Source organism: Myxocyprinus asiaticus, chromosome 10, assembly GCF_019703515.2.
Source record: "Myxocyprinus asiaticus isolate MX2 ecotype Aquarium Trade chromosome 10, UBuf_Myxa_2, whole genome shotgun sequence".
NCBI classification, from domain to species: Eukaryota; Metazoa; Chordata; class Actinopteri; order Cypriniformes; family Catostomidae; genus Myxocyprinus; species Myxocyprinus asiaticus.
This window is the reverse complement of record NC_059353.1, coordinates 47,075,361-47,094,210: the sequence shown is the minus strand read 5'-3', so window position 1 is coordinate 47,094,210 and position 18,850 is coordinate 47,075,361. Positions and strand designations below refer to the sequence as shown.

Genomic DNA, 18,850 nt, shown 5'->3' with positions numbered 1-18,850 from the left:
GTTCCTAAGAAAGGTACCAGCCAACAGATGAGGAACATTTTGTTTTATTTACTTGCCAAAGCCAATTTTAACTCACATCTGGTACTTGGCAAGTGTTCATTTTAGACCCTGTATGCGCCTCTCAGATATTTACCCTCAGATACTGAATGTATCTCTACCTCAGTGAGGTTATACACCTGCCTCAGTAAACAGCACAGATAGAGCTTCATTCAGACTGTACAGATAAACCTTATATTAAATGCTGAATCAGTGCTAACCAATGGCAGTGGAGTTTTCATCACACACCTCCTGTGCAGGAATATCATGCTTATAACACGCTCCACTGAGTTCGAGAGAGAGGGGAAGAGATTGCGAGAGATAGGTCACTGTAATCATAGCTTTATTTTCTGAGCTCTGAACCAAACCTATCTCAGCTCAATCACAGTTTTCAGTGATGGACTTTCACACATTTTATACAGTTAAAAGTTCAGTTGTGTGTGTGTTGCCTGGGTGCAAACATGGTTGTGTTCACTAGCATCAGGGTGAATTTGAGCTTGGTTGGTCTTGCGTGCCAGACGTACATGTTGGTGCAGTCAATTTTTCTTCTGTATTTCTCTGAAATTGTCTGCCTTTGACCCCTAACAAGATAGCCGTGCTCACTAGAGCCAAAAACTTTGGTGTATGGCAACAGCTTCCAGCTTTAATGAGTGGTCTTAAAGGAACAGTTGACCCAAAAATGGAAAATTCTGCCATCATTTACTGACCATCATGTTGTTCCAAAGTCTGTATGATTTTTTTCTTTTGTAAAACAGAATTTACGAGCTGCTCTTATCTGTACAATGGGCCTTATTCGTGAAACACGAGCAGAACATATCTTTGTGTAAATCATTCATGAATTCATTCCTACAGAAATGTTATTAATGATTTACACGGATTTGTTCTGCCTGTGTTTCATGAATAACAACCATCAAAAGCAGACTGTAAATCGGCAAAAAATAAATAAATAAAAAACTACCAAAGTGTCATAATACGAGTCCATACGAACAGGGGTTAAATTGGGCTGGTACGGTCCGGAACGGCATTCCGGCACCTTCAATTCCAAAAAGAAAAAAATGCTTGTTTGTCAATCCATTCCATTTATTGCATTTTCCAATGTGGTTTTTGTTTGATCCATTTGGCACATTCCATCTCTATTTCGCAAGTGTAGGCTATTTGTTAAAAAATATTTCAAGTTTAGTATGCTTTCCTCTAGTCAGTTACGGACGCTAGTAGAGGCAGCATATTCAAGAGCAGCACGAGACTGCGCAAACGACCTATTAATAAATCCATATTTAGACACCCATGTATTTTATTAAAAGTTTTCGTACGAAACCTGTCAAGAAAATGTCTTGAACCTATTTTACTCAAAATTCCAAGATACAACTAAGAAATTATATTTTGCATATTGAAAACGAAGCCTATTTTAGGCCCATTATGATTTTTTTTAAAGTGCCCACGTACCTCCACCATTATATGTAGGGAAACAGTATGTGTGAGCTAGGAATTAAATTCAACTGTCCTTATTCTACATTATTATGTCAGGAAATTTATAATGGAATTAGTCGCGTTCGACAACCATTATAAATTAGATAAATGACAAATAACTAGATTAATTGTCTCAATAAAATTCTCCACCATTAAAATCGTAATACAACGTCTCGTTGTATCCGCTCACAATTTCTATTGTAAGGAATTAGGTTTATTCTCTTATTGGAGTAATATTATTCTCATGGCTTATTGAAAATAATATTACACATATTTAGGTACAGCTTTGAAGCGAAGTCTTTTAAAAACAGGGATGAGATTATTTAGCACAATATACCACAGTCAAATTATCTTTAAAAGGGGAATATGAATAATTAATCATAACTCATTATAATCAATTATAAATATTTGGATCAGTTGATAGAATTAACTTGATGTAGCTGAATTAACATTACAATCAATTAATCTGTTCATCCAGCGAACACTATTGATCGTCTAGCAACTCTCAGAAAGGATATTTTTCTTGGCCACAGAAAAATAACTCTTTCTTAGCATGTAGCTGTGATCAAATCATTAAATTGACGTTGATTTACAAGCAGACCAGAATCAACTCGCAAGAAAGTACACAAAAGCTTTATTTAACTAAATCACGAACACATAACTAATCTAAACAAACACATACACAAATCACGCATACATGGATAATGGAAAAGTGAAAGTGAATGAAACTGGAACAGAACAGGGGAATGAAGCTTTGAAAAGAGTCATTTAACCATCTGAAAGAACCATCAGTTTCTTACTTCAAAGCACCTTTGTTAACAAAGGGGTTCACAGCTTAAACTAAACCTCTGTTTAGTTAGTTAATTGTACGATACTTGCAACACCTTGACTGTTGAGAGAGAGCCCAGATGCAGTCTCAGGAGAAAGTCTTGATGGTTCCTTGAGTCGATGGTGTTGAAGTTGCAATCAATTTCTTCCGTGTTTAATGAAGAAATGATGATGAACTTGTGTTAGTCTGACTCGGTTATGGTCAAGGAAGATACACATGGCCGACCTCGCGGTCGGACCTGGTGTTTCCGGTCCCACACGAACAGCAACCAGTAGAAGCAGCAAGAGAGAGAGGAGAAGAGAGAGAGAGTGGGAGGTCACTCCGACAGTGCCCTCTAACTCCTGAGGGAGGTCACTCCTCTCGAGTTTGGCTTGACCAATGAGAAAGGTGCAATTTTCCAGCGGGAAAAGTTCCTTTGTTTGGAAGCTGACTCATTTGCATAATTGGAGTAACCTGGCAGTTTGTGCCCCTTTATGCTCTGATTAATATAACAAGCATACAATGCACGTTATAAGGCGGTGCTATACACCAATGTTTAGGGCATCACACAAGGATTAATTTGATAGGAAGCATGATACCAATAATTTTTCATTATCTAGTGGTTCTGTCATAAAGCATGCACAAAATGGTATACAGTACAAAAGACACTATACGAGACAGTAATAATCATACACACAATGTCCTGAGGATATGCATGTTCATTTATAGAACAGTTTGTCTATAAATTAATGAAGAAAAGTCTGTTTTATGGGCTTTATGTGTCTTTCCTATGGGGGAGTGAGTTTCTTCTCCACATTCCTTTGCTTTTGCATGTGGCTACATTCCCCCACCTGGAATGTCTCTGAGGTCCACTAGTTCCTGGACCAGTGTCAGCAAAGAGGGAGTAAGAGCTGATAATGATTAGTGGGAGAACAGACATCTCGGAGTCTGCTTGGGCCTACTTGGACCTTTGCTTGTTTCGGTCTTGAGACGTCTGTTGGATTATTCATTAAATAATGAATAATTGTGTGTCTGATTGGTCCAGATGCTACACAATGCATGTAGGCATTATGAGGAAAACTGAACAAGTGCGTTGAAATTTTCAGACAAATCAGAAGTGTTCCGTTTTGATAATTTATAAAAAGAAATTGCACTGTACATATTTTTGCAATCCATGTGTCATATGTTGCTGGAAAGCTCTCAAAGAGTAGAATACGACCAGCCTTTATATTTTACTCACAGACAAAGATATAGCAAGTAATAGCTAAGTATATGTCTTTTTCAATTATGTTGGTGTTGCTTATATGCCACGTTTTTGCTTATAACTTCATGAAAAATAACGGAACATAAATATTACTTAGAGGAGGCGATTATCTTTCAAACGAGCCCACACAAAAGGTAATCGGATGTATATAGATCATTAGATAATCCACAAGAAGCACAATGTTACATATAGCCACCAGGAGATGGCGCCAAGTAAATAACACAATGTTACAGACTCATTGAGTCAAAAGGCAAACATTTACCTTATTTACACCCTGAGATATATAATGTCAAATCAGAAAAATAAGTTTCTTAGGCTGAGAGTCTCAGACTGTATCATAATCTATTTAATTTAACAATTAACATGTTTTTTTTTTTTTTTTTTTTTTTTTTACAATGATCCCAAACACTTGACCCTCCTTGTTTTTGTTTTTGTTTTTTTGTCGAGTCATAAGCCTTTAATTTTGGGTATGCCACTGAAACAGGAAATCTTTAAAAACACCCTCAGAGCTTAAAGGGTTAAATATGACTAGGACAATTTCTTGATAGGTTCTGTGAGAATCTCCGAAGTGTTCTGAAGAGATAAAGTTCCTCACACAAAGCTATTGTATGGCTTCAGAAGACTTACGTAATGTAGTTGTATGGAGTACTATTTTGCATATCCACTGGTCACCGTATGCGTTCACTGTATGGAGAAAAGCAGCGTCAACTTTCTGCTAAACATCTCCTTTTGTGTTCCACAAAAAAAGCAATAGTATGTTGCTAAGCTAACAATACTATATTCTAATAAAGCATAAAAACACATTTACACAAATATTGGGGAAAATTGTACATTTTTAATTAGACTCAAAAAAATAAAATAAAATGTAAGCATAGAATGAGTTATAAGTATATTTATAATTACAGTTCTCTTCCTTCGTTCGCCATCTCGGGTGGACCTTTTCTGTAAGGAATGTCAGCAATGCTGAGTTTGTCCAAAAGAAGGTATCTTACCTTTTGAAACAGCCTTTGCGTTGGGAGTGCATCTATGATGCCTTAAAATACTGCCTACTGGGCAACTCAATAAGTTTTAAAACAGAGCCAAAGTGTCTGTGTGTGCATATTCTTTCTACTTTCTCTGCTCATTAGCAGTTGGCTTCACCCTCTGTTCCAAACCTAAGGTCACACAATGTCACTTAGGGTCACTGTGCGCACCAGAGAGAAGAGTCAACCGGGGCATCCGTCTGATTAGACAAATGTTTCACCCTTCAGCAAGGTGACCTGTGCTGCCTGCAAGGCCCAAGTGAGCAATTTTGAATTCTGTGATTTATTGCCTTCACCGACCTCCATTCAGTTCACTACATAGATCACCAAACCGTGAGATTCATCTTTTACTGATTGATTGTTTCACTAGATATGAAATAAGCTGATTAACAGCAAATGAGAGAATAAAATGCATTTTAGAGCTTTAAAATAAAGCAACACACCAGCCATGCCAATGGGAATTTGAAAACTGAATTTGCTCAGTGATTGTCTTTCTCTATAAATCCTTTTTGCCATAGAAAAACCTTAGACTGCAACCAGAGTGTGTTGTTTTTTGGTTTGTCAGTTCTGTGCTGTGGTACTTAAGGTATTGTTCTTTTACACAAGGTCTTTTCAGTCTTTCTTTCAGTTTTTCCTACCTTACAGGAAAGAAAAATCAGAAAGGTCTCTTTAAAGGTGATGTAATTTTTACAATTTTAAAATACTTTCTCTTATCTCAGCTTTATGTGCAGATAAAAGTGTAAACACTATGGCACTATACACAGTATATATACAATATTGTGTATATATATATATATATATATATATATATATATATATATATATATATATATATATATATATATATATATATACACACACACACACACACACTGGTGGCCAAAAGTTTCGGAAGGAAATTGGTACTTTAATTCACCAAAGTGGCATTCAACTGATCACAAAGTATAGTCAGGACATTACTGATGTAAAAAACAGCACCATCACTATTTGAAAAAAGTCATTTTTTATTAAATCTAGACAGCAGCCATCACTCCAACACCTTATCCTTGAGTAATCATGCTAAATTGCTAATTTGGCACTAGAAAATCACTTGCCATTATATCAAACACAGCTGAAAACTATTTGGTTCGTTAAATGAAGCTTAACATTGTCTTTGTGTTTGTTTTTGAGTTGCCACAGTATGCAATAGACTGGCATGTCTTAAGGTCAATATTAGGTCAAAAATGGCAAAAAAGAAACAGGTTTCTCTAGAAACTTGTCAGTCAATCATTGTTTTGAGGAATGAAGGCTATACAATGCTTGAAATTGCCAAAAAACTGAAGATTTCATACAAAAGGTGTACACTACAGTCTTCAAACACAAAGGACAACTGGCTCTAACAAGGACAGAAAGAGATGTGGAAGGCCAGATGTACAACTAAACAAGAGGATAAGTACATCAGAGTCTCTAGTTTGAGAAATAGACGCCTCAAATGTCCTCAGCTGACAGCTTCATTGAATTCTACCCGCTCAACACCAGTTTCATGTAAAACAGTAAAGAGAAGACTCAGGGGTGCAGGCCTTATGGGAAGAACTGGAAAGAAAAAGCCACTTTTGAAACAGAAAAACAAAAAGAAAAGGTTAGAGTGGGCAAAGAAACACAGACATTGGACAACAGATAATTGGAAAAGAGTGTTATGGATCTTCACCCCATTGAGCTTTTGTGGGATCAGCTACACTGTAAGCTGCGTGAGAAGTGCCCGACAAGACAGCCACATCTATGGCAAGTGCTACAGGAAGTGTGGGGTGAAATGTCACCTGAGTATCTGGACAAACTGACAGCTAGAATGTCAAGGATCTGCAAAGCTGACATTGCTGCATGTGGAGGATTTTTTGATGAGAACTCATTGAAGTAGTTTAAATTATAATAGTAATTTTTCACGTTATTCATGTCCTGACTATACATTGTGATCAGTTGAATACCACTTTCATGAATAAAAGTACCAATTACTTTCCATAAGAGCAAAATCTGATATATATATATATATATATATATATATATATATATATATATATATATATATATATACAGGGTTGGGAGGGTTACTTTTGAAATGTATTCCACTACAGATTACAGAATACATGCTGTAAAATGTAATTTGTAACGTATTCTGTTAGATTACTCAAGGTCAGTAACATATTCTAAATACTTTGGATTACTTCTTCAGCACTGGCAGATTTTTTCACTTGTTTTGACTATAAAAACTTTTTAAATATTTTTACAGGAAAACAATACAAAAATTATTATCAAGAATTATGATTTTTGCCCTAATATTAAAGGTCTTACTAGAAAAAATTAATTATGATCCAATGTGAATTTTCTTGATAATAAAATATGATCGTGTCTGGTAACGTGCATGTAAAATGGCTAGAAATAGCATTTTAGCTTAGCGTAAAACTGACAATTTACACAAGGTTTATTTCTGTTTCTCCAAACTTACTTCAAACGTACTTCTCTGTCTGCTCGTATGAATGTAACACATCATAAGAAAGTGTTTCACTGCTGTTCAAATGCACTTTGGATCGCATCATTTATATGTATAAATGTTTTTCATCTGAAAGGACTAAATATTAAATGAAACAAATGACAATAAAATGCAAAGTAATCTCTTCAGTAATCAAAATACTTTTTGAATGTAACTGTATTCTAATTACCAATGATTTCAATTGTAACTGTAGTGGAATACAGTTACTTATATTTTGTATTTTAAATACGTAATCCCGTTACATGTATTCTGTTACTTCCCAACCCTGCATATATATATATATATATATATATATATATATATATATATATATATATATATATATATATATATTACAGAGAATAGTAAAGAGCATCATCTGAGCAATACAATTTTCCCCTCATACTGGATTGACTTCTTTTACTTGCCACCACAGGAACAAGGTGTCCATACAAGATAATTAAACAAACAAACAAACAAACAGAGCTCTGAAGTGCACTGCAGGTTCTTTGTTTCATAAAGCTGCAATCGAACACTCCCAATGACTGATTAAACGTGAAGTTTTTATTACAGGTTTAGCAAATCTCCCTGCACCATTTCCCTTCCACAGTAACAGCTTTCTAGAGGTGTCACAATATGAAACTGTGACATGAAAATAGAGATGTGCAAAACAACATGTTTACAAAATCGTCAGTGGATTGTCAGTGCGACGAGTGGAATTGGTCTTAAGGATGTGTAATTATGTATAATTAGGCTGGTTTTGGATTCACCTGACCCATATTGTACATGTTTCCACAGAGATGTTTACATAAAATGCATTCTTGCGTTGTAAAACAGAAAGACTAAATGGAACAGAACGCAGGGGTCTCAAGAGTCATTTGTACATTTGGATTATTTTTGATTTTTGACTATTTTTCAGAAAATTAGTTGACAGTTGCTGAATTTTTGCAAAATGATATTACATGGTTCATTACACATATTTGGGCAGTTCAGAGGCTAAATATTCTCGCTGTGCCACTAAAAACATGTTAAATGTTCTCCCAAATAGATTAGGTTTTTATGTTTTATGCTCTATTAAGTTTTAAATAAACAGAACTGACCTCCCTAACTTAAACATTAGTCCCAAAAAAGTAAACAAATTTGAGATGAAAAACACAATTGCTGAAGCACCCTCGTCCTTATGTGGAGCTTCTATGACACTTTCTGCTCACTACTCACATGCTCTTCAGGACTCGTACCCTGATCAAGATGCAAACTGATGCAAACTTTAAAATGTCTTGCCTTACAAGTAGGGACTTTCAGTAAATGAGCGCCACTCTGATGTTGACATGCACCAATAGTACACGCACTCACGACTCATGAGGGGCTACTGTTTTTAGCGCATTTTAGAGTTCTTCCTGGAATGATCCGTCAAAATAAAAGTCAGAGGGTTTTAAAGTTGAGAAAATTATGACTGAAATGATTTTACTGAATAATATTACTTTGTCATCATCATCATCATCATCTTCATCATCATTATTATTATTAAATTACATGTAATATCCTATCACAACTAAAAGGAACACAAAAGAGATCCACTAAAGAATCCATGTAGTTCTAGCGGGAACATATCGGGATTCATTCTATCAGGCATCCCATCCAATCACAATACAGCCTCCGCTTTATAAACCCTCTCAGATGTTTCTCATTGTTGGCATACTTCCATTCTTTTCAGCCCCCTCCACCCCATCACCACCAGTTTTTCTTCTCTGTCTACTCTATTTTATTATAAAAATGTGTAGTTACAGAAAAAGTGGTTTCAGCATACCACTAATAATAACATTTAGAATTTGTTCAATTACTAAAAAAAAAAGAAAAAAAAAAGGCTAAATTAAAACAGTCTTTTTCGGTTTGTGGTTTTCAGCCCAGTGTGTCCAGAATGTTTGGTTTCATTTCTGCCAAGAATTTTCATTTTGGTGCATCACTACTTACAAGTCATGCGCTATAGTAATAGTGTTTCGTCATCAAGGCTTGACATTAACACCCACCCACCTGCCAAATGCGGGTAGAAATCGTCAGTGGCGGGTAACTCCATCACCATTACTAGCCACTATGGCGGGTGGCCGCAGCCGAGTCAAATTTAATTGTATTCATCACACGTTCAGTGCCTTATAAGCACTAAATATACCTCTAATAACTTACACGTGCATCTGTCGGGGGCAAATGAAGTGTGATTTTGCACAAACTGCTGCAGCTAACATCAGCGTGCATGCTCCAGAGATACAGCCAGGGCTCTGGGACAGTGCAGAGTGAAATTTGCATGATTCATTCAGGCTTTACTCAATATCACAGTGGCTGGCGCAGACCACAAAACTCATGTAACTCATTTGAATTCTACTGAGAATCTACTACTTTAACGCACTATATTGAGGAAGTCAAACCTCTCGAACTGACGAGGTAAAGGGACAACAGTGTGCCATCCATCAACATCGATTACAAGGTTTTTTAAATACACCTCATCATCCAAACTGGTAACTGGTATAGGTTTCTAAACGTGTTTAGGCTATTTGTTTTTCATAAGAAATACTGTTTTTTTTTTTTTTTTTAGAAAGAATATGTACATAAGCCTTACCACAGTAATGTGGAGCTATCCATGGTCTTGTGCTTAAGGCCTCATTATTTCAAATGCCACTGTTAAAAAAATTAAAGAACAATGGTAAACTTTCACATAGGCAAATATAATGAAAGGTATAAAGGGGTTAAAATCTGGACTTCAGTGGACACACTTTCAGGTTTTCCTCCTGTTTTACCTGACCATGTTTGCCTTCTAATATTCTAAGAGATGTCTTAAATCATTAGGGTGAACTCACATCATTCTTGTTAAAAAAAATTAAAAAAGGTCCAAAACAAATGCATGCGGTTACAGTCTCCAGTTAGTTTTATCACTTTCTGTGGAGCGGAGGATTTTGGCTAGTGAAAATGCTGAGTGGCTAGTGACTTTGGAATACCAATAGCTACACTGGCCGGTGAGCCAAAAAGTTAATGTCAAGCCCTGTTCATCATAAGGGAGCATTGTGAGAAACAGGGCGAAAAGTAGGAGTTTACGAACAGACAATCTTCCCTTTACTTAAGATATGTATGAAATTAAAAAACAGTGTTGTTGTAGAAAACATCTAGATAAACTACTTGACCTCACTAATCTACTAGTCAATTGTTGGATGACTAATAGACCATCGTGACCCATCTGTACCGAATTTGTTTGCAGGTCTGTTCTGCTGAATGTCATCTATCTTCGCTGCTGTCTGGACTGTAATGATGTCTGTCAGGCTGCAGCAGTGGAAGAGAACTGAAGGTTAATCTGTCTGTATCCCTCCAGTGTTGTGAATGCTTAAAGAGCCGCCAGTCTGAGCTGTGTTTACTGGTGCCTGTCTCAGCTCAGAGATCACACAGACAGAGGTTTGACACCTCTGAGCCTATAAAGGCAATGGAGAGCGAGTGAGAAAGAAAATAATTGACAGTAAACTCTTTGTTCTTTAGTTTCTTGTCATTTTCTGGATCCTTGTCTGCTAAATTATCAGCGAAACAATCGTCAAACCCCTAAAAAATCGAATTAATCGTCATAATCGCAATTATTTGTTTGACAATTAATCGTCAACCAGATTTCATAATTGTGACAGCCCTAAGAATGTCAAGAACTTACCTGACCGATTCAGTTGTTCGATTTTTTAAAACCAAGAAGTCATGAGATTGCAGTTGCATTTATTTTTTAGTCTTTCTAACTGATTCATTCAAAATAATCGGCTCGTTAGAGCACCTTTGCATTTTTGTTAAATATTGGATGATTCATGAACCAGTCAGATAAATCTGGGATGGAAATCCCTTGTGTGTATTGACTGTGAATATTAGCCAAAGTTTTTGGATGCACTGTCTGTTTTATTCCTTTTTTTTTAATGCAAGAATGCATCCTATGTTAACACCCCCTTAATGTACGATTTTACATATGTTCTTTTCTGTTCTATCCATTATTGATCTTAGAATTGTTTCTTTCTACATAGTTCACGTTGAGATCAATAAATCTAGATGATGTTAAGAATGCTATCAATCAACGGTTGTTTTTTAGATTGGTTAGATTAATTTGATCTTGATTGGCTGATACAGACTGTTCTGTCCTGTCCTGTCGAAATGAGTAGCCTAGATGTGGAAGTTCTACTATATGTATCCACAGAAGTTATGACTTATTACTTAGAGTCTTTCAACTGGACTATGAGGTCTTGCACTTTACTGCCAACAAGTTAACTTCCTCAGTGTCAGTCAAAACCCAAATTTAATGTACGTAAGAGGGCTGTTGAGGAATGTAATTGGTTTGTGAGCACTTAATTGCGTACTGGAGCTGTCAACAGTGTTTCAGTCTATGCCACACATCCATTAGTGTGTCTATTAGGAAGGGAGACTACAAAGAGAAAGAAAATAGCATGCGCATTTAGCTGAGAGCAGCCGCAAACATTCCCTGCTGTTATCCATCACCCTAATGTCATAAGAAATGCTGATGAAATTTGTCTCTCCTCTGCAGAAAAGACCAGCTTAGAACAGCAGAATTTCCATGCTGGTTCAAGCTGGTTTATGCTCAATATTGTTGGTATGGAGAGTGATCTTGACTGTTGACCACTTCAAGAATTCACATTTTCTTTCTGTTTGTGTGGTTTTCCCATGCCTTGGCACTCTTTAGAATTCATAAATTAGCACTAGTCTATATAACGAATAAAGCCAGCCCTGCCATTTTTCCTACATTTTCAGTAACACAGTACAATAAAGTACAATACAGTACAAATATAATTTTAGCAATAAGGCATGAGAGGCCATGCTATATTGTGAATAAATGGCTGAGGGCATTGTTAGGGCGCTGCAACCCCTTCAGCTGTGACTATATTCACAATATGGCACAGCCTTGAGTGCTTTATTGCTTTTACAAAACGGTCACAAATGTAAATTAAAATTATATATTTTGCAAGTAAAATCATTAAATGCCATTCTTCTGCCAGAAAATATTCACGTGCAGCCATCTTGAAAAATTAGTATTTGAACTTCCGGTCTAGCCTTCACTGTATAGATATCTGTGGTGTTGAAATCAATGTGTAATTAGCTAATGAAGTGGAATTACAGGTAATAGAGTTGCCAAAAGTTCTCATGAATATTGTAAAGTGTTGTTTGACATAACAACTGAAAGCAGAGAGAGGAGATTTTTAAAACAAGAGTACTTCATTCATAAATACACAAGATCCTACCCTTATGCTGTGGATGTGCTGATATACTTCTGTGCTCATGAAACTCCAAGAGACAATACAGTCATTAAAAGAATCTCTGTAAGACACCTCTGGCCTTCTTCTCGTCATTCATTCATCACGTTATAGTCAATGTGAGCAGATTTTTTGAGTGTTAAACCGGGACGGAGGAGGGGTGCTACTATATTTACACACACACACACATATAAATGTGAAAGTGAACGTTTTATTTTAGATTCCTCCGGGTTCTTTCGAGCAGCAGATTTCAATGGTGGAAATAGGCAGCGCTGCAGTTTTAATAATCTTTTAAGCTTTATAGAATGTAATAACGTCTTTTAATGTTAATAAAATGTATTATAAAGGAATATCTATGATTTACATTGAATAAAGTATGTGGGTCCTTTCTAAAATTTCAGCAAAACAAGTTTAAACTTTATTCAGTGAGCCTGTATGATTATGTTTAACGTGTAACACGTTGATGAATATACATCCTCGCACTTTTAACACTCTTCTAAAGACTAAGAATGTGGGTACCTAGAAATTAAAACAACCATCAGACATACAATATGTGTCTTAACTGCTTAAATTATGAACCCACATTCAATAAATAATAATATTTTAATTCAATATGATTATATTCTATAACAAAACTTAATAACAGCCATTTTCAGTTGAACAATATTATTTACTGCATTAAAAATAAATGCACTACAGTGAAGACGGGTCCTGTTTCTCTCGTTATATCTCATATGGTGGTCTTGTTCATAGAAGATCATCGTCAGATCATATTTGATCTCATATCTGTCACAGCGACAGCACTTTGGAAATTAAAAACAGCCGTTTGCGATCAGAGTTTGCGTGATTCCTTCGTAAAAAAGTATTATCCTCCAACAGCTGCTGCGGGTCAATTGTGTCTTATATAGCAGACGCGATAACAATGATGGTGACCCATGAATTACATAATTTATGTAAAATCCGGAGTTTTTCCTGATGCAACAATCTTGTGGAAATTTAAACAAGCCCTAATCTCTAATAATCTGTGGGAAACAGGGTGTTTCAACCCCACAAACAGCACTTTTTGGGCAGTTTCAGCGCAATTTGAGCGAAGCGCCCATAGACAGAAAAAAGAAAGAACCCAGAAGGGGCGGAGTGGAGCGTTTGTTTGTAAACAGTAACTTCATCTATAGCAGAGATTATTTAGCAGAGATGGGCCACTTCCATTAAAATTAATGCGAGAAATTGGAACGCTCAACCAAGGAGCTCTGAGCTCCCAACGGTCAATGGATGTAGAAAGGAAGTCCCGCCTTACATTTAAAAGAGCCAATCACCTTTTAAATACAGACATCGCCTGTCAGTCAGCCTTAGAACGTGCATGTGCATTAGCTATACAAGCTGAGAAAATTTAGTTTTTTAGCATAATATGAAGTAAAGAATCATAGTGAATGATTCCATTATTGTCAGATTTTACTGCTGATTTGAAATATGTACTTTGATCGTAATAATGACCAAACGTTTTTGAGATTTTGGTCTTTCTCCATTCAGGTAGATAGGAGCTGCACTGGCATGACTGGAAATAGTCTCACAAGAGCATTCCAAAGATGGTCGACAGTGGACTGACTTGCTAGAAAAAGTTTGGTCGAATACCAAACTGCGTTTTTGCGCCCTTGAAGGCACTGCGGGAAGGGGAATTCCAAATGAAAGTGGGCAACTCAAGCCCTCCACGGTGGGCCCTTCCTCAAGGCCGTTAGTGAAGGGTACATGCAATGGTCACTTCGAGTAAGTAATTTTACCTTTTATGATCACGTGACCCTGGGTGACGTGTCCTCGGGATATATTTTAAAGCAAGGTTGTTGATCAGAACATATTACACGTTCAAACACTCGGGCAAGCGCTATAGCCCTTTTATAACAGTGTGGCTGAGTCAACTAATCAGCAGGACAGAGAGATAAAGGGGAGCCGGAGACACCAGTTAGAGAGAGAGAGACACACACACGGCCGCTGTGTGTGTGTGTGTGTGTGTGTATATGTGCGTCTATGTGTTTTATGTTGTTTTAAGTTGAGTATATGACATTAAAGTTTATGTTGACTGTTCTGCCGGTTCCCGCCGCCTCCTTGCCCATCCTTTACCCCATTACAAACAGATACTTCTCCTCCTCGTCAGTTTACATTCGTCCTCATACATAAGATAGTAGACAGCCATAAGCAGAGAGATACTCAAAAAACAGGGTCAATTTTTTGCTGTAGGCTAGCCTAAACCCTGTGGTTTATTATTATTTATTTATTATTAAGACCTCTCGTGCACCAAATAACTTTAGGCGGGAAACGTTCATTTATGTATTTTATATACATTTATGTACATATATAAAACTATTATTATTTTAACTTTTCTCCCCAATTTGGCATGCCCAATTCCCAATGCGCTCGTGGTGGCGTAGTGACTTGCCTCAGTCCGGGTGGTGTAGGACGAATCTCAGTTGCCACTGCATCTGAGACAGTCAATCCGCGCATCTTATCACGTGGCTTGTTGAGCATGTTACCGAGGAGACATAGTGCGTGTGGAGGCTTCACGCTATTCTCCGTGGCATCCACACACAACTCAAAGCAAGAACCACATTATAGCAACCATGAGGAGGTTAACCCAACGTGACTTTACTCACCCTAGCAACCGGGCCAATTGGTAGCTTAGGAAGCCTGACTGGAGTCACTCAGCATGCTCTGGATTCGAACTTGTGACTGCAGGTGTGGTAGTCAGTGTCTTTACTTGCTGAGCTACCCAGGCCCCCCTATTGTTTTTATTATTAAAACTGCAACACTAAGTAATTTTAAATAAGACACAAAAGGCAATGTTTGAATAAAAAAAAACCCATTACAAACAGTATATTTATTTGCAACAACAAATTAACAGCAATAAATAAGAGATTCCTGTTGTTAGAACAGCTGCGCTGCGTCGTCATGGTAACATTTCAGGACAAGATAAAGTGGAAGTGACGCATGTCTTTATTACTCCCTTCATCAAGGGTGTTCCAAATGGCCATACATGAGACGCGAGTGCCCTGCTCCCTTCAGAGTTACCACTTCAAGAGCTCAGCCCTTCAGAGGGAGTAGGGCATAGGGATGCTTACTTCCGTCTGGAATTCGCCCTTTGTCTATCCATCTTTTTCCTGGGGGTCTTACTGGGGAAACAAATGTGGGTGGGACTTCCGCCAGAAGTCATTCTACAGCATTCCCTAGCTCTGGCTGTAGTCATTTTAAGTCCCTGTTTACAGCTGGTATTAAGACACTTTTCGGATGATCCAATCGCAAAGGTCAGCGCTAAATATAGTTGTAAACGGGGTGCAAAATGTTTTATGATTGGATCACAAAAAACACATACAGCGGTAGTCAAAACCACATCGCATTTGAGGTTTGAAACGGCGTACTGGTGTGTCCTGGACAGCAGCATAGCACCACATCTCACCTGTCAATCACCCGCCGAACAAAACTTTAAACTTACATGCAGATTTAAAAGGAAATAACTATCCGATTGGAAAACTTGAAAAAGCGATTACATACCCAAGTATGAGAACTTCACAGCTCTTCCTCAGTGTGTCTGTCTGATTTGAACATGCAGGGTGACAAGATGACAAGCACACACATCTGAAGCTGAACTAACACAGATACTCCACTAAAACAACCAATAATTTTGCTTGAAATGTTGCGTTTGTGCTTAGATTTAATCTCAACTGCATCTGGGAGAAACAGCGCACCGGGTATGTTTGCGCTTTCTTTGTCTTTATGACATTTTTCAGTTTATTATCAATCAGTAACACACAGATATAGTGATTGATATACAGTATGTCCATACGAAATCATACACACTCTATTCAAAATCACAACACCACAACGAAAGAATGAATTAATATTTCTCGCTAATCAGCACGGGACATAGGAAACAGGTGGATAGTCCCTGGCAGTAAACAGTAAACAGAATGTTTCTAGGCAACAAGAATAGCTGGCAGCTACGGGTGATGTGGAGTGATACAAATAGAAGTTCCGTGAAGAGGTCAGAACTGTGATTTATCATGAATAAAGCACGGCTGTTGACCAATCAGCATCCAGGACACAGTATACATAGACACATAAAGTATATTCCTCTACTTTCAAATTTTCACTGTAAATGAGTATTTGTTTAAGTAGTTTCAGCTTTTATCACTATATACTTTAATAATAAAAAAATATATATAAAAAAATAGAGTTCTGTGGTCAGATTCACGAAAATGTTCTTAAGAAGAAAAATAAATATGAAAGTTTGTAGGATAAATCATAAGAAGTTCGTAAGAATTTTCCTAAGTGCAATTCTTGAAAAATTCTTACCAAGTTCTAAGATATTTTCTTAGGAATGTCTTTTCTTAAGAATAAAATGACAGGGGCCTGGGTAGCTCAGCGAGTACTGACACTGACTACCACCCCTAGAGTTGTGAGTTCGAATCCAGGGTGTGCTGAGTGACTCCAGCCAGGTCTCCTAAGCAACCAAATTGGCCCGGTTGCTAGGGAGGGTAGAGTCACATGGGGTAACCTCCTCGTGGTCGCAATTAGTGGTTCTCGCACTCAATGGGGCGTGTGGTAAGTTGTGTGTTGATCGCGGAGAGTAGCATGAGCCTCCACATGCTGCGAGTCTCCGCGGTGTCATGCACAGCAAGCTAAGTAATAAGATGCACGGATTGACGGTCTCAGAAGCAGAGGCAACTGAGACTTGTCCTCCACCACCCGGACTGAGGTGAGTAACCGTGCCACCGCGAGGACCTAGTAAGTAGTGGGAATTGGGCATTCCAAATTGGGAGAAAAGGGGATAAAATAAATAAATAAATAAAAAGATTAAATTGACAGGCTTTCACATTGTCTGATTATTCTAGCCTACTCATGAGGTTGCCTTGTCTAAGTCTAATACTGTTATATCATAACGATAAATGTATGTATCTTTTCACTTTTTTTAAGTAGCAGCAAGCACTTTACGATATATTTTTTTTTATCTATGCAAGTAAACAGAATAGATTTAGCTTAAAAACATAGTAAAAAAGTATTAATGTTGTATACTTGAGTTGTACAGTTGTTTTGATGATATTTAGATGTTAAGAATATGTTGCTTTCATAACTTTTGACCACCAAGTTGTATTGAGCAGTTATGAGTTATAGAAAATTCATTCAAATTACTAGTAATTCTCACATTAGATGTTAATATAAAAAAGATGTCTTCACATGTATCACAGTGGTTTTGCTGTAGTTAATGTATATTTTGAAATGTCAAAGAATTTCTACATTTTATTATGTCTAAAATTAATTAATACATTTTATATTTGACTTACAATACAGTTTTAGATAAAAACTATCCGGTTATGAATGATTTATAAGCTTGAATTGCACCGGAACCCACAAATGCAAAAGGTGAATGCAGATTCTGAACACAATAGGAAGGTTAAATGTCTGCTACAGACCTCCGTGTCAGGAGAAATGGTGAAATGTGCTTGGAGTGTTTACCAGTCAGTGCTTTCTCAAATTGGCTTGGGCTGAATTAAAGCTTTGAAAATGAATCTTCCACCGAATTTTGAAGGCACTGTAGCAGGGGCGGTGGCAGGATTTTTTCACAGGGGTGGCCGGGCAGGGTATAGTGATCAGCCTGTGGTGGCCAAGAAATTCCATCCAATGGTGGGGGGGGTCTGCGAGTGTTATATCGTCTGACTGGGGAGGGGGGGTTTGCAGGCTTCTGTCTGGGGGCCACCCCTGGCCCCCCCTCTAGAAACGCCCCTGCGCTGTACACAGTACTGTTCAATATATTTCTTCTCCTGTCTCTAAAAATATCAGTACTTTGAAATCCTCTTCCAAACACTAATTTTAAGTGGAGCTTCAGGAACTAGGAAACTACAGCACATTGTAAACACTTATAACCAGAAACTATAGTGAACTGCTTTATTTCAAAACATAAGTATGTCATGAGGCATAGTGCAAGTAGTCCATAGTGCTGTGAGGTCTATTTGAAGGTGAACCGGGAAGTCTAATTTGCCATGGGTTCCCTCGGGATTTTCCTATGATTCCTATAATGGGGATTTTCAATTTATGTGTAAAATAAGGTCTGTGGTAAACATTACTTGATGGATATGTGGACGTTTTGTTCTACAACATAAATTACACACAGTCATAAAAACCCATTGGAAAATCCAGAGGGAACCCATGGCGAATTAGACTTCCGGGTCCGCCTAAAAATTGACGTCACGGCTGAACAGTTCTAATGCTTTGAGAGCGTTGCCCCGTGCGTGCACACATCAACGTGTCACCAGTTTATTCTGAAGTAACCACAAACATGTTCAGCTGTCTTTAATCGCAGCCTTTTTTTTTTTGCGGTTTAATAATCACATATGACCAATTCGCCATTTTGATATTATTCTGATTAAGTGTGCAGCACTGAAGGATCTTGAAATTAGCATACTGTGATTTTTGGCCATATTTTGTCTAAATGTC

The 18,850-nt window shown here is 37.4% G+C and overlaps 1 protein-coding gene across 3 annotated transcripts in view; it reads left to right on the top strand.

Moving 5' to 3' along the window:
- Window positions 1–18,850, top strand: part of LOC127447647 (beta-1,3-galactosyltransferase 1-like) — a 214,348-nt gene that overhangs the window by 73,509 nt on the left and 121,989 nt on the right. Inside the window, exon 1 of one of the 3 annotated variants that reach the window (XM_051709610.1) lies at window positions 10,394–10,431. The exons of the other annotated variants lie outside the window; for them this stretch is intronic. The gene's annotated coding sequence lies outside the window, so the exon portion shown is untranslated. Of the gene's footprint in view, window positions 1–10,393; window positions 10,432–18,850 lie in introns of those variants that run through there. 3 annotated transcript variants of the gene reach the window in all.